This window comes from Gymnoscopelus microlampas, assembly GCF_963454915.1.
Source record: "Gymnoscopelus microlampas genome assembly, chromosome: 19".
Taxonomy (NCBI): Eukaryota; Metazoa; Chordata; class Actinopteri; order Myctophiformes; family Myctophidae; genus Gymnoscopelus; species Gymnoscopelus microlampas.
In genome coordinates, this window is record NC_139956.1 from 15,649,890 (window position 1) to 15,666,289 (window position 16,400).

The window sequence follows — 16,400 nt, forward strand, 5'->3', positions numbered from 1 at the left end:
CATCTATGATAGGCATGTCTATATTTGGGCATGACCTTGGCGCACACACACGAGCACACACACACACACACACACACACACACACACACACACACACACACACACACACACACACACACAGAAGTCTACATTTATTTGAGTAAAAGAGGGAGGGAGAGGTTGAGAGACATAGAGAAAAGTCCGGTCTTGACTTTTACTTTTGAAAGTGGAGACTCACTCCACTGTTCTTAGAAGCCAAGCTGTTTGGGTGGGTGGGGGTGCGGCGGGGGGGGGGGGGGGGGGTGTCCATGTTCCCAGGAGAGCTGATTAGACAAGAGCTTAGAGAGACTCTCCAGAGAGTTGAAATTCAGGGACATATGTTGTCATCATCTTCACCTCCTCCTCCACCCCGACATGTATTTCTTTCCCTCCCTAATGGAGAACGAGAGCGAGAGAGAGAGAGATGAGGAATTAGAAAGAGAAAGGCCAGACACATAGAGAGACAGAGAAAAATCATTATTAACACATAAGCTGATTAATGCTTGTAGCACTCTCAACCTTCAGCTCAAATGAGAATTTCCGTCATTTACATATCAATTTAATTTCCTCTGTTTCTCTCTCTCTCTCTCTCTCTCGCTCTCGCTCGCTCGCTCTCTCTCTCTCTCTCTCGCTCGCTCGCTCGCTCTCTCTCTCTCTCTCTCTCTCTCTCTCTCTCTCTCTCTCTCTCAGCCCCCCCCCCCCCCCTCTCCCCCCCCTTCATTAAAAGCTTCTACGGGCCGCCACAATCAGGCGCGTTTAAGACATTTTCCTGGGTGGTGAGCACTGGCATGCTCGCTTAGACAGAGAGACAGTTCGTGCTCATGATGTGCGCACGCACACACACACTCACTCACACAAGATATGTTCAGATGCAGTGCACGCCAGTAGACATACACACACATAGACACATTACATGCACGCACGCTTTGTATCACCATGGCACATTTACACATGCAAAGACACACGCATTACAGTTTTAGTATTGCTGTTTCTTTCAATGTTTTTTTTATTTTATTGAGGTTCTGACAGTTCACATTTGTTGTAGCATGCAATTTGTGTAGAACCACTGATTATTTTGGCAGCTTGACTACCATAATCATAACAAACACAAAGAAAATAGCAGGAACCACAATACACAATTACGTCAGACAATAAGAACATTTTAATAAAGTAAAATCAAATATGTTTTCCTTTTTTATGTACACTGTTCAATAAGGCAGTGGTTCTCAAACTTTTTCATGTCAAGGACCCCCAAATTGACACTTAATAGCCCGCGGACCCCCATTTGAAAAGATAAGCCAGGGACCCCACATAAGAGAAGATTTTTACGGCTCTAGCAGTGATTCTCAACCATTTTAATTTCAAGGACCCCCAGTTTGACATGCATTAGGGCTACGGAACCCATTTAATGGCATCTCTATCTCTGGGACCCCAATTCATATTGTAAAATCAATGTTAATTTAACTCTGAGAGTGTACAAATGGAACCAAATGGACCCGTTAGGGTCCATTTGGTTCCATTTGTACGCTCTCAGAGTTACAGACCCATAAGGGTCCATTTGGTTCCTATCATCATTTAGCTGGGGACCCCCTGGAACCCCCTCAAGTACCCCTGGGGGGTCCCCGGACCCCACTTTGAGAACCAATGCAATAAGGTACATTGAAGCTCAGTCTAGAAGGGTCCACTGTTTTACTGTACTTGTGAGGACATAAACATTTTAGGGCAGTGATTTTTATGATTGGCATAAAAAGAACAATTGCATTTTTAACCCTAACACTAAAGCCACAATTAGCCGATCTACAACCTCACACAATGCAGCACGCTGCGTTGTGTTGTGAGCTTGTAGATCAGACATTTTGGGTGCGCGACACCAGTGCACAACTAAGTATAAATCAGGGGCAACTCTAACCCCAAATCTTTTGAATCTTTTCCTAATTGTAAGCCTAATTAAAATCGAATCTTTTGTAACCATAAAACAACCGTTCTTCTTCTAGGACCAGGCAAATTGTCCTCACAGTTTGTCTTTCTCAAATCCTACTATACTCACAAGCAGTGGTGGAAAAAGTACTTGAATGTTTTACTTAAGTAAAAGTATCAATACTGCAATGTAGAAACACTCTGTTACGAGTAAAAGTCTACATTTGTTTGAGTAAAAGTACAAAAGTATTGGCATCAAAATGTACTTAAAGTCCCGAAAGTAAAAGTACTCAGTATGCAGAATGTCATGTTTCACAAGTGTTCAAAAATGTATTACAATCTTTTGAAAATAGCAGATCTACAAGCTCACAACTGCGACGCGTTGTGAGCTTGTAGATCGGCTATTTTCAAATAGCTTAGGTATGCATAAGGCTGGTTCATGCATGTTGGGGTTAATGCATGTTTTGTAAAAAAGAATCAAAAGTAACTAGTAGCTAAAGTTTTCCAATAATTGTAGTGGAGTAAAAGTACAATATTTGCCTCTGAAATGTAGTGGAGTAGGAGTAAACGTACAGAAAATTGGAAATACTCCAGTAAAGTTAAAAAAAATAACTCAACATTGTACTTAAGTACAGTACTTGAGTACATGTACTTAGTTACTTTACACCACTGCTCACAAGTATAGTAATACAAACACACACACACACACACACACACACACACACACACACACACACACACACACACACACACACACACACACACACACACACACACACACACACACACGCTGGCGGTAAGTGTGGGCACCACCCAGGCATGCAGGCGGGGAGCCGGGCTGCTCCGTAGCCCCTCTGTCAGGATTAAACCAATGATCAGAGAAATGAAAGGGAGGCTGTCATTCCACATGGACCCCTGTTCACATCATCCCCAATAATTACACCTTCCACACACACACACACACACACACACACACACACACACACACACACACACACACACACACACACACACACACACACACACACACACACACCATGGCTGACTGGCCCCCAGCACATCAAGAAGGGGCTTTTATGAAATGTGAGCCTGCTTGAATTACCCTTCTTTAAACATCACCTCTTTTCCCCTCATCTGCGCTATAAAGACACACGTACGTGTGTGTGTGTGTGTGTGTGTGTGTGTGTGTGTGTGTGTGTGTGTGTGTGTGTGTGTGTGTGTGTGTGTGTGTGTGTGTGTGTGTGTGTGTGTGTGTGTGTGTGTGTGTGTGTGTGTGTGGGGTCAGTGAAATTGTCTAGAATTGGGTGGGGCAAATGACTCAGGAAGTGTGATGAGTTACTATTATCTCACCGCTCTCATTACTCCTTCAAGAAGCAATTTTAATGACAATTTTTAATGACTTACTCTACTCACCCCCATTCCAAAAAAAGTGATGTACAATACAAATGTGTTTAGCTTGCTCCTTTTTTAGAAAGGAACCCACTTTGTTGGAACAGTAATTAAAAAACAATCGGCAAACTGCACACATTGTAGCCTCTCATATATACTATTGTATGTCATTTAGACATACTATATGTATATACAAAATCTATGAAAAAAGTCATGCAGAGTTATTTGGATTATAGTAACAACTGTATTATCATTACTGTTTTGGCAATTGTAATCCCTTATACTACTCGGTACTGGGGAAAGTAATAATATTACAGTAATACTTTATTTGTTATACTTTCTTTTACTGCCCAACACTGATAGGGTTAGTTTGAGTGTGTATTTCCATAGCTATATGTTGCATGTTTGTAAACGGCATGCACGGCTGTACAGTACATGTAACATACTGTGTGTGTGTGTGTGTGTGTGTGTGTGTGTGTGTGTGTGTGTGTGTGTGTGTGTGTGTGTGTGTGTGGCACACACGTGCGCCCATGTGTCGCCCTGAATCGTTACAGATGTGTGCCTAACTTTGCTGTGCAAACATCTGTTGGGACCTGTAGGGGATATGCAGACCTAACTACTTCAATCTGGAGACTTAAAGTCCATGAATATGATGAAATATTCAGCTGAGGCCGAAATGTTGTACAGGAAAGTGCCTCAAGTGTAAAATAACCGCTGGTTCTGTCATTTGAAGTCTGTACCATGTGTGACCTTTGGTATCAAAGTGGAGACTTAGCAGATTCAAGCTGTCATGCTCTCAGCCTTGTATTCTAATCCTTTTTTCTTTTTACCTTTTTTTTTGTAAAAAAAAAAACACTTCACCCTGGTGTCCCTACTTTGGGCAATGGGCATATCATTATACAGGGAAAAAAGTCAAGTTTAAAAAAAAGATCCTTGTAGATTGGCTATTTTCGCTATTCAACATGCAGTGAAGTATAGAGCTTAAGTAGTTTTAAATAGGGGCTTAAGTACAGTAGTTTTATATAGGCAACCAGCCCAGTCCTGTTGAGAGAGTTACGGCACTCTTTGATCTCACTGCGAATGTATGTGCATACGTGATATGTATCACGTACACTGTATGCAAGGGGGGGGGGCACCGCGACCCGACGCGGGATAACCCCACGTTTACAACTACTTTCGCCTGCTCACTTCACTGGGTATGGACTAGTCTAGATAAGTTATAGACCAGCGGTTCTCAAACTTTTTCATGTTAACAACCCTGAAGTTAATATGTATTTGGCCATGGACCCCCACCTGAAAATGTGTTGTGCCAGGGAATTTTTCCTGGGCCTTTGTTTCTACCTAGTTTTTTTTTACCCTTCAGTCTAGCCTAGTTGGGTCCCTTGAAATTGTTTGATTGCCTATGCTGTTTTTATGCCATGCTTTTTAACCTGTAGCACTTTTGAGTTTCATAAAAGAATGTTAAGTGCGTTATAAATAAAATGCATGTCATACATAGATGACTGAAGTCACAGGATTGTCACATGAAGTCCCAGATCCACATTTGGAGCCACATCATTCCCATGTGGATCCTCAAAGCCACATGATTAGATTTTTTATCTCGTTCGCTCTCACAAAAATTACACCGAAAATGATTGACAAAATTCTGAACACATTGTGACACCCGGGCGGATGTTTCTACTGAGTGACATCTAGTTTCTAGTTTCAGTTGACTTTGGAGGCAAATGCATTAGTTTAAAAGTTGAGTATTTTCATTCAGTTTTCCTCTTTTCAATTAGCCGAAATGGTATTTTTTTGTGTGTGTCATGCCCAGCCCAGCCTTAGTTTAAATTTTCATTAATTACAACCACCTTCATCACCTTCATTCGTTTTCCGTATTGGCCGTGGTATCAGGGTTCACACGAAAGCCAGTCAATTCCCACCAGTTTTCGCACCTCATTTAATGTCGAATCTTCTTGTGAGCATAAAAAAAGAAAAACCTAACAATGTGTTCTCTGAAGCGACTAATGTCAGGTTTATACTCTGTATAAACCTGCTTATGGGCTGAGTCGCTCACCCACACATCTATAAGCTCACAACGTGTCGCGGTGCAACGTGTCGTGAGCTTATAGATCTGCTATTGTCGGTGCGCGACACCGGCGCAGAGCCAAGTATAATTCATAGGCTAATACCTGTGTGTCCGGCCTGGGTTATTCTGTCTCTCTCCTTTTGTAGTTAATGGGTTTGTGCTGTAATAGCGTGCTCTGCGTTAGCCGTATTGTACAACAGCGAGCAGTTGCTATAGATCATCACTTGAACATGTAATACTTGTAAATCGTGGGTTTGTCTGTGACGGCAGCCACAGAAGGTCATCATTAATATTGTTATCTTGTGCGGAGAGCCGTGAGAGAGAGACACATTATTATTTAATTTTTTTCTGTTTGAATGTACTTTTTTTTTTTTGGTTATCTTTATTACTGTATATTTTATTGTACAAAAAAGGATCACAGCCTGGACCGCTGTCGTAGCGGTCCAGGCACCTATAGGCTCAGTTTAGCCCTGAAACATGACTGTCATACCATGAAAGTCATGGTGCCGAGTCCCCCTGGTCCAGGTCGCCTTGTAACATCCGTGGCTCGGGGGTAAGCACTTTATTGTTGGCAATGTACCAAAAATCGAACACCGCTATAAACCAGGGGGACTCTGCACCATGACGCTTGTATACAAGCGTCATGAGAACCATGGCTAGGCTCAGTGTAGCCTGACAGCATGCCGCGGGTTTGAGTCCCGAACCCAGGCGGCCTTTGCTGCATGTCACTCACCATCTCTCTCTCCCCATTTCCTGTCAGCCTGCTGTCCTATCAATAAAGGCATAAAAGCCCAAAAATAAATCTTATTTTTTTTTATTCCATTTCCTGAAAAGTAACAGTTTTGGACATAAAAGGGATCTGCCCGAGAGCGATGATATTGCGATTTTGTCAAAGAAAACGTCAAACCTCAAATGTCTATTTCTCATTTCTATGTGCTGCTGCTATTCTCATGTCGATGTTCCCAAAAAAACAAAGAATTGTACTGTTGTGTTGTACTCGTTGATAAGATGTAGCAATAACAATAAGTCTTTGATCTGGACTCTCTTGTGTCACAGATGGGTAATGAGATCATCCGCCTGTGCTGCCAGAGCATCTCTCTGGACAGGATCTTCCAGGGCTTCGTGAACTCCAGCAGGCAGACCCTCCACCACTGCATCCAGTGCTGCCTGGGCTGGAAGGACCTCTACCAGCACGCCGCCCAGATACACCGCAAGTACGACAACACACGCTCACTCACTCACTCACTCACTCACTCACTCACTCACTCACTCACTCACTCACTCACTCACTCACACACACACGGTATACCAGTGTTGATTTTGACAGAACATTTTGATTTAGTTTTAGTCATAGTCTTTTGAATAAAATTCCATTTAGTTTTAGTCATATTTTAGTCATCTGAAATGTTTTAGTTTCAGTCTAGTTTTAGTCGACTAAATATCATTAGATTAGATTATAGTCGACTAAATTTGCAGTTGATATAGTCGACTAAAATGTATTTTGGTGGTGTCTTGATGGCGTCGTAATGGCTGATTTTACACTTGGTTGCATGCTGAAAATAGCCGATCTACAAGCTCACAACGCGTCGCAGCGCGACGCGTTGTGAGCTTGTAGATCTGCTATTTTCAGAGCGCAACCAAACATAAAATGACTCGTCATTTAGTTCTGCTGGATCTCTTCTCCACTAGTCCCTCCCTAACATTTTAGTCTAGTTTTTATTTGTAGACGAAATTGTCAATATATTTAGCCTAGTTTTAGTCATCGCAGCTTAGTTTTTATTGAGTTTGTCAGTCAAAAAAGGTAGTCGACGGACATTTTTCGTCATAGTTTTAGTCGACGAAATCAACACTGCGCTATACACACTAAAATGTATTGGTTGTTCAGTGGTTCTTGGGTATGGTTGAGGTGCTGTATAGCACTGCTGTTGTATAAAGAACCCACTCAGCCCCTGTATGGTTCTCTACTGTTAATTTTTTCTTCAACAGGGGATCCGAGACCCCTAGGGTGTCCTCGCCCTAGGGGTCCCTAGGGAGTCACTACAGGGGGCGGCCAAATCTATCTGTAATAGGAATTATTATTTTTTTTACATTACCCACTTGAACCCTAGAATCCCTATTCTGAGGGGAACATTAGCCGAAAATAGCAGATCTACAAGCTCACGACGCCTTGCAGCGCGAGGCGTTCTGAGCTTGTAGATCGGCTATTTTCGGCAAAGAGGTTCGGTGTAGGGGGAAAAAAAAAGAGTGTACATTTCACGCACACGTACTCATGCAGATATATCGTGGATATTTTGTGCAGAAACGTACGAACATGCACATATGCAGTTTTAAACAGTGTTTCACCAGTACAGACGGCCTGAAATTCCCCACAATTCATGAAAATGCAACGTCGACAGTCTCTCTCTCTGTCTCTCTCTCTCTTTCTCTCTCTCTCTCCTGCCTCTGTTGCTATAGAAATGACAGATTGGCCCTCACTAAATAGGGGCATTATAGTGCAGTTCAATGTAATGACAGCCGATGAGAGAGAGCGGGCGCTCACATCACAGGGATATTGAACGCACCGACGCACTGACAAAGCACATCACTGTAAAGCACCTCCCGGTCGTACTTATCAGCTGACAACCTCTGACATGTGGCCTTGACTGGCAACTTACATCATCTCAGGCTGCTCTCCCCATAGCAAACTATACTCACTGGTGCAAAGTAACTCAATTACATTTACTCAAGTACTGTACATAAAGGGATAGTTCACCCCAAAAAATTACTTATTTTCTATCAATTATACACACCCCATGAAGCATTGAATTCATGTAGATTATTTTGTTTTTGTCGCTTTCCTAAGCCTGGCGAAACCGGCGAAAAGATGCTAATGTCTCCGGTAGGCTCCGGTAAGTTAGGGCTGTCACGATTACAGATTTAAGTTAATGATTAATTATCTCTCAAATAATTACTATTAACGATTTAATTGCGTTTCTGTCGTTGAAAATTAATGGAACATTATGAATAAAAATTTCTGTTTGGCTTTTTAGCTTTCAGAAACAAGAAGTTGCACAGGGCAGATATGACAAATAACACATTTAATTACTTTATACTTGAAAATAAACATTTAATAGTGGAAATAGCAGATCTATAAGCTCAAAACGCGTCGCAGCGTGACGCGTTTTGAGCTTATAGATCTGCTATTTCCACTGTTTTCGATCGATTGACAAAAAGGCATTTTGGGGGTGAACTATCCCTTTAAGTACAATTTTGAGGTACTTTTACTTTACTCTTGAGTACTTCTCCCACAGCACACTGACAAAACAGATCACCGTAAGCGCCTCCATACTTATCAGCTGACAACCCTCTTAACATGTGGCCATGAGCGGCAAGTTACATCATCTCAGGCTCTCCCAAGAGTAAACTACACACTCTGCACCAGATTCTCATCACCGAAAACCAAACTGACAGGAAAATAAGTCACCAGACATGCCCCGAACAAGAGCCTAAAAGCCCCACTAGCAGACCCTAGAGGCCGTGCTGCTCCCAGTGCTTATTGTGAACGAAATAAAAGAAAGTACCAAAAATAAAAAGTTACAAAAGGGCATATAGAATATACCTTTTTTTCCCTCCATTGGCCAGAATATCCGATAGGCTCCATGCACAGCAGCCATATTGGAAAGAAATTGGGCCCTCTTCTTACTTCCTTCACAGGTGTTACCGATGATACTAATGAAGGCTCTGTTCTGGTCTCTAGAAACACTCCATTTTGTTTCCCAAATGGCCCCTTATGATGGGTGTGTAACTCTGAGAGTGTACAAATGGAACCAAATGGACCCTTACGGGTCCATTTGGTTCCATTTGTACACTCTCAGAGTTTTGGGGGTCCTTGAAATATAAGACGACCACTATGCCACACCAAATGGAACAGAGCCTTCATTAGTATCATTGGTAACACCTGTGAAGGAAGTAAGGAAGGGGCCCAATGCATTCCCAATATGGCTGCTGTGCATAGAGCCTATAGAGGATATGCGCATGCTTAAAGTGAATGGCACATCGAGTGGCAAATCGAGTGGCAAAGAAACATGCAAAATGAGTTTACCATTGTTTAATGTTGTTTAATTCAATCAGATATGACTTTTCTGTTTGGATGCATGGGCTGTCAAGGCCAGAAAGTATTTTTTTGACACTCAGTAGGCATTCCTGAATAACTTCCGGGTTTGATGATGATGTCACACGCATATCCTCTATAGTCTCTGTTTTCATAAACTGACAAGTAGAAATGTTGGCCTATAATCAGTAGGGTTCATCCTGCATGTGTGCGATGATGACATTTTTGGCCTGAGGAATCCCTGTTTCAAGTTGCATGTCAACCTATCTGGGAACCCATCGTCAAAAAAAAAGAGGGAAAAACAGTGCCCTCTGCCCTCTTTCCTTTGAATTTGACTCTGGGGGGGAACCTCCCAATAGACATTCCCACTGACAACATTTCTCCCATGGAACACTAACAACATTTTTTTCCCACGGAACATGGATCGTCTTGGTTCTAAGCCCACTTGTTTCTATAACGGAAGAACACGTTAAAATGTTACTAACTTTCCGTGGTGTTGTCGGCTCCGAGGACGCCACTGTTGAATGAGTGTTTGGGTTTGTTTCCAGTGGGAACACATTATTAGAAAGCGAACGCACAGATGTAAATCCCGCCCACTACATTTTGATTGGGTAAAGCGCAGCTTGCTTCCTGATCTTAAGACCCGCCCACTTGTAGGCCAACGTTCACACGTTCTGAATGGCCCCTCCCGACAGATGCAGTAGCGTAGCTCGGAATCTGTTGAGAGATTACGTGTCAACACACTCGTTAGATTGTGAGATACCTTGTGCGCAAGTTGAACTGTTCACATAAGGGAGGCACTAGATGCAATGTGAAAGTGTGGACTAGCCCAGTGGTTCTCAAACTTTTTCATGTCAGGGACCCCCTAATTGACACTTATTACCCCGCGGACCCCCATTTGAAAAGATATGCCAGGGACCCCAATAAGAGAAGGTTTTTACGGCTCTCTAGCAGTGATTCTCAACCATTTTAATTTCAAGGACCCCCAGTTTGACATGCATTAGGCTACGGACCCCCATTTAATGGCATTTATACCTCTGGGACCCCAATTCGCATTGTAAAATCAATGTTAGTTTAACTCTGAGAGTGTACAAATGGAACCAAACGGACCCGTTAGGGTCCGTTTGGTTCCATTTGTACACTCTCAGAGTTACAGACCCATAAGGGTCCATTTGGTTCCTGTCCATCATCTAGCTGGGGACCCCCTGGAACCCCCTCAAGTACCCCTGGGGGTCCCCGGACCCCACTTTGAGAACCAAGGGACTAGCCAACACCGACTTGGGACTCCTGAATGGCTGCCCTCCACACTTTTCCTGCTGCACTGTGAGCATCCATATCTCAGCCCCGCACAGCAATACTGACTCCACTGTAGCCACGAACAGCCGCCTCTTGAGGTCATCTGCCATGTCACATTTCCACACACTCCTCATCCCATGCAAGTCAAAGTGCCCTCCGGACCTTCAGATCCTGTTCCATCCAAGCAGTCCAGGCACCGAGATATTTGGAGTCCTCCACTACCTCGAGGTGGCACTAGAGGAAAGGCCACGAGGGTCATAGAAATGAGTAGTTTCATCCTCCAGGGAATCCAGCCAAGAGTTTTTTTAGATATCTTATTTGCGAATAAAGTGTTGGACGGACAGACCAACCGACTGACCCAACCTGCTGCTACTGGGGCTGAGGTTTAAATCCGCAATCCATACGTTTTGTTAGCGAATAAACCATCCAATCTGTATGGCATGTTAATACAATGTAACTAACACAACTGCGGTGGTTGTAGTTGGTCTACCTGCTCTTCTATTGAGAAATCTATATCCCGCGGGCAGCTATACGGCCACTATAGGTTGACAAGAGGTACTGCATGAAGCTCAAAAGTTCAATTTATCCCGTGCTCAAACAAGCTTTCCGTTATAGCTGTACAGTAAGACAACATTGCCGCTCTAGTGGGGGGACCTGGGTTCAAATCCTGGGTAGGACATGAACATGATGGACTGCAGCTTCAAAGCTGAATTAATAATAATAATCATCAGACAAATTCTGTGGTTTAAATGTAGAGACGAGGAGGAAAAAAGAGAGCACACAAGGTCAAAAGTGAGTGTTACTAAAGAGAGAGAGGAGACAGCGTGTCAGAAGTTGTTTGTTTTCTTCCACTTGCCAGTCAGTCATTTGGTCAGTGATCTTTGTGCGCGGCTGACTTTCACTTCATTACTATGATTGCTCTTAGAGGAAACGCCTGAGGGGGCCCCTCTCTCTCTCACACACACACACACACACACACACACACACACGCACGCACACACACACACACACACACACACACACACACACACACACACACACACACACACACACACACACACACACACACACACACACACACACACACACACACACACACACACACACACACACACACACACACGCGCGCGCGCGCCAGAAACAGAGCAGGTCTAGCCTCTCCTCGGGGCCTCTCGCCGTCTGCACGGGCAATCGACCTCGTCCAACCAATTAAAGACAGCGCTTAGTTCCCGATCGATGGCCCGGGGGCGGGGCAGGGTGAGACCTTGGGGGGGGGGGGGGAGAGGAGGGGAGCTAATGCCCCGTTTATGCTCTGTGCCGTACGTACGACGGTGGTGTCGCCACACCGGCCAAAAATGGCCGATCTGCAAGCTCACATAATGGCGTCGCGGCCGCAGCACTTTGTGAGCTTGTAGATTGGCTATTTTTTCCATCAACGAAGTATAAATTGGGCTTAGCTCTAAAACGTGCAGTGTTGCAGTGGTGGAAAAAGTACTCAAATGTCTTACTTAAGTAAAAGTATCAATACTGCAATGTAGAAGTACTCTGTTACAAGTAAAAGTCTGGAATTAAAAAAGTGCTTGAGTAAAAGTACAAAAGTATTGGTATCAAAATGTACTTAAAGTACCAAAAGTAAAAGTACTAAAATCTTTGAAAATAGCCTATCTATAAAATAGGGCTAAAGTGGTTAATGTATGTTTTATAATGTAATAATTAGTATCTGAAAAGTAACTAGTAACTAAAGTTTTCAAATAATTGTAGCAAAGAGTAAAAGTACACTATTTGCCTCTGAGATGTAGTGGAGTAGAAGTAAAACGTATAGACAATTGGAAATACTCCAGTAAAGTAAAAAGTACCTCAAAATTGTACTTAAGTACAGTACTTGGGTAAATGTAGTTAGTTACTTTACACCACTGGTCTAGTGTTAAGATAAGACGTCGGTTTGCTCAAAGAGGCCTCCGATTTCTCGTCCGCGCTTCATCTGGACGCTGCATGATGACTAATAGATCTCCACATTTCCGTCAGAAATTGTTTGTGCGCGTGTTTATTCTCCCCACTCACACAAAAAGCTCCAGCCCAATCGACTTGTGTTTGACTTTCCGCTCTCCTTTATTTATAAGGATTTCCGAGGGGGGCCATGAACTCTAAATGCCTCGGGAGAAAGACGGCCACCTTTTTGAAAAATATATGAACGCCCCTCCTCTCCCCTCGCTCTGCGACTGGCGGGGGGGGGGGGGGTGGAGTGATGTTGTGGGGGAGGTAGAGAGTGTTAACCCATTAAGACCGGGAACGCGTCTGTGTCATTTTTAGATTTCTTTGGCTATTCAAAAATAGCTGATATACAAGCTCATAGCGCGGCACCGAGTGCCGCGCTATGAGCTTGTAGATCTGCTATTTTTGAGGGGAAAAAAATCGTGATTTTTTTTTTGTGCAAATCTTATAATATAATATATATTTTTACTCTAATCTTTGCTTCTGGGGGGTCCCTGGAACAAAACATTTTCAAATGGAGGTCCGCGGCCAAATACATATAATTTTGGGGGTCCTTGACATGAAAAAGTTTGAGAACCACATATATATAGCAACATACGTTTAAAAAAATAAAAAACTGTTATAGGATTTAGAAGACATTTGTAGAATCCCCCAGAAGCAAAGATTTGAGTTAAAAATGTTCACTTAAAAAAAATATATATATATATATTCAAAGATTTGCACACATTTTCAAGATTAGAAAAAAAAAAAAAGAAGATCTACAAGCTCATAGCGCGGCTCTCGGTGCCGCGCTATGAGCTTGTATATCTGCTATTTTTTTGAATAGCCAAAGAAATCAAAAAAATGACGCCGATGCGTTCCCTTCCCGGTCTTAATGGGTTAAGTAAAGAGAGGCGGGGATCTGTTTTTCTCCCCTTTTCAGATATCACACCGCGAGGAGAAGGGCTGTCACCCTGCACAGCCTAATATCACAGCACAGTCCACACACTGAGTTCAGACACAGGGCAAAGAGGGTGAACCGGGGGAGGAAGAGGGGAGACTGGGTCAGCCTCTGGGTAAGAAGAAGAAAGAGCAAGGGGAAACGTCAGGGCTTTTGCGATGGTCTCAGAGGGCTAAGGATAGGTGCTGTACGCCGTCATGAACTTCCTCCACTGCTAGGATATACAGTTTAACGGCATACAGTCAGTGGTGTAAATCAACAAAGTACATTTACTCAAGTACTGTACTTAAGTGCAATTTTGAGTTATTTTTTACTTTATTGGAGTATTTCCAATTTTTCCACTACATCTCAGAGGGAAATATTGTACTTTTACTCCACTACAATTATTTGAAAACTTATTAGTTACTAGTTCCTTTGTAGATTTGGATTATTATTACAAAACATACACTAACCACTTCAGCCCTATATTTATATATTTTGGCCATTTGAAAATAGCCGATCTACAAGCTCACAATGCGTCGCGATGCGACGCATTGTGAGCTTGTAGATCTGCTATTTTCAAAAGATTTTACTTGTAATGGAGTATTTCCACATTGCCGTATTGATACTTTTACTTACTGTAAGTACAAAATTTGAGTACTTTTCCCACCACTGCATACAGTATATATAGAAAAACAACACGCAGTGGGTTGACACAGACAGACAGGAAAGAAAGAAAAAAGTAGAAGGAACAAGACGAAGTGACAAAGGGAAGCAGAGAGGGAGAAGAGGCGTATATATAGCGTAGAAAAAGGAGACCGGCGGCAGAACAGGAGGAAACGGTGTGAAGGAAATGTTAAGGATTATAACGTTGCCTTCGGGCAGAAATCTCCTTTCTTGTATTTTTCATAATTTATGCCCTTTCTTTTTTTTTTTACCATTTTGAGCTGGTCCATCTGCTATTTTATTATTTGAGATCGTCGTAAAGTTTGGAAGATCTTTGCCTATATGCCCAAAACAGGGACGGCATGTAGACCACACCAGGCACAGATTACTTTTTTTTGTTGCTCTCCCTCATGGAGCTACTTGCGGATTATACCAGGGCCAGTCCCACCCTCAGGTGGACACGCACTGACCTTTTGCACCTTAATGTATAATGCACAAACTTTTTGCCTTTTTTTCTCTCTAAGCACCTTAACGTCTATAAGTATATCATGCACAGCATACATACATTGCTGCTATGCTCAGGCACCTTAGTTTTCTTTATCTCAGGTACTTTTGTAAATATGTAGATAACTTGTTTGGCCTTCTATCGTTCTCTTGTTCGATCTCCCTCCCACTTGCCCCCCACCCCTCTTCTTCTTCTCTCTCCCCACTCTTCTTTCTATGGAACTAACGTTGCGATGGGAACGATGTACAAAAACGAATTTCACCCACTTTTTTACCTTGTAAACCTGTGATGTGACAATAAACCTGATTCTGATTCTGAAAAAGTGGTTAAGTCTGTGGGTTTTATAAACTATAGAGTTCGGGGCCGCACACACCTCTAACGTCGCACCGCAGAGCCGAACAATGTGTCTGAGTCATAGTGTGGAGGGCTTTGTCAGAGTACCCGTCGTACCCTCCTGTCTGTCTGTCTGCCTTTTGTGCTCTGCTGAGTCACAGTGACCGTGCACCGTGGCTATCCCAGTAGCCAATTTGAAATTATAGGATTTTTAACCGTTTTCTGAAACACTTATGTTATTACAATATTTCGTGGTTCTGAAACTTCTTCATGTCAAGGTTATAAAATATGTATTTGGCCGCGGACCCCCGTCTCAAAATATGTTGTTACAGGGACCCCCCCAGAAGCAAAGATTTGAGTTACAAATGTAAAAATATATATATTCAAAGATTTGCACTCATTTTCATGATTTTTCAAAAAATAGCAGATCAACAAGCTCATAGCGCGGCACTCAGTGCCGCGCTATGAGCTTGTAGATCTGCTATTTTTGTATAGCCAAAGTATAAAAATAATGGTTTACGTGTTTACACAGATGTGTTGCCGGGGTTAATCGGTTAATAAGAGCTTGTGACTAAATAATAATTACACAGCATCCATTGGAACACACGGTTCTCTCTCCCATCTCCTGAAAAGGAGCGTTTTTTTTAGACATACGAGGTTTCCAGCTGATGTTGACGATAGGTAAAACGTGTTCAAAAGCACTGCTAGCTGCTGCTGCTCCAGCACAGGATGTGTTGGATATAGGGTGCGAGAGAGAGGGTACATCAATGGAGCGTGTGGAAGGCGCAACCCGACGCACCTGAACATACCTCACTATCTCTGGCACCAGTACACACAACGTTTTCCCCCACGACTTGATGCCGACCGGGGAGAACATGGTGAAACGCTGTGAGAAGAAGAAGTAGTCAGCATAACAACACTGTGACTGCTTGGAATCTCATTTATCCCATTGAGACCGGGAACGCATCCGTGTGTCGTTTTTTAGATTTCTTTGGGCTATTCGAAAATAGCAGATATACAAGCTCACAGCGCGGCACAGAGTTTTCATATTTTCATATTTTTGAAAAATCTTGAAAATGTGTGCAAATCTTTGAATACATATTATATATATATATATATATATATTTTTTAACTCAAATCTTTGCTTTTGGGGGATTCTACAAATGTCTTCTAAATCCTGTCAAGGACCCCCAAAATTATATGTAAT